The sequence below is a fragment of the Bison bison genome, unplaced genomic scaffold (assembly GCF_000754665.1).
Source record: "Bison bison bison isolate TAMUID 2011002044 unplaced genomic scaffold, Bison_UMD1.0 scf7180017864169, whole genome shotgun sequence".
In the NCBI taxonomy this organism is placed as follows: domain Eukaryota; kingdom Metazoa; phylum Chordata; class Mammalia; order Artiodactyla; family Bovidae; genus Bison; species Bison bison.
In genome coordinates this window covers 523,409-524,393 of record NW_011494741.1, presented here as the reverse complement: position 1 = coordinate 524,393, position 985 = coordinate 523,409, and positions in this window count along the sequence as shown.

Sequence of the window (985 nt, the reverse complement as noted above, 5' to 3'; positions counted from 1 at the left end):
TGTGACGGGCAGCTTTCTCCTGAGCTCGCTTGGGAGAGTTCATCTGCTGTTGAGGAAAGTCAGCACCAGCATTATAAGCATCTCTGAGCTCACTTACTAAAATCCGCTGGTGACGCGGTGATGGAGGAGTCGTCCCAGCCTGGCTGACCTGCCCATGAGCAGGTCGGCTGGAACTGGGCCAGGTCCGGGGTCTCCTGCTGCAAGGTCCCTGGGTGACGCGGAGGGGAAGAACGCCGGTTCTCCAGGACCTGACTCACATCTGACTTTACTGAGCGTTGAGAAAGGGGGTTTCAGAGCACACCCACAGCCTGAAGCCTTGGGTCTGGGAGGGTTGGGTCTCTGGGCCGTTCTCCGGAGGCCTTTCCTGTGAGGATGCTGCAGAACTGAAGCGCCGGTGCCTCTGCGCTGCCCTGGCTACTGCTGGATGCAGGTGAGTGGCCCCTCCTGGCTCTGTTTCTAAATTATGTTTCTCTGCAGCAGCTCCATTACCTGGTAGCACTTCCCCGGATATACTAAATGCCATTAATGGGTTGATAGGGCTCGTGTTAATTAATTGATGCTAATTTATGGTTCTCGCGGCCGTGCTGGTGGCTGGAGCAGGCCGGCTGTGGAGCCACGCCGGGTCTGCCCCGAGTTTCCGTGCAGCCCAGCGTGTCTCTTCCCTTCTCCTGCGCACATGGGGGGCTCTGTGGCCCTGACAGGGTGCCATGCAGGGAGGCAGAGGCTGGCCTGGGCACCCAGTGCCTCTGAAACCCTCTCGCAGGCTTAGGCCTCCTGACACCAAGGTCCTAGGGACGTGGCAACCCACATGCCTCTTTACAAAGACTCCAACCGAATCGACAGTGTTCCGTGGTCAACAGAAATGCATCTTCTGGCAGCGGTTGGTGTTCAGTCTGTCTTAGCTCAGTGTTCATCATAAGGTTCCGGGATGCAAAGGGGGCAGCTTCTAGAGGCAGGGGGCGCAGGGGCCCCCGCGGGGCGACGC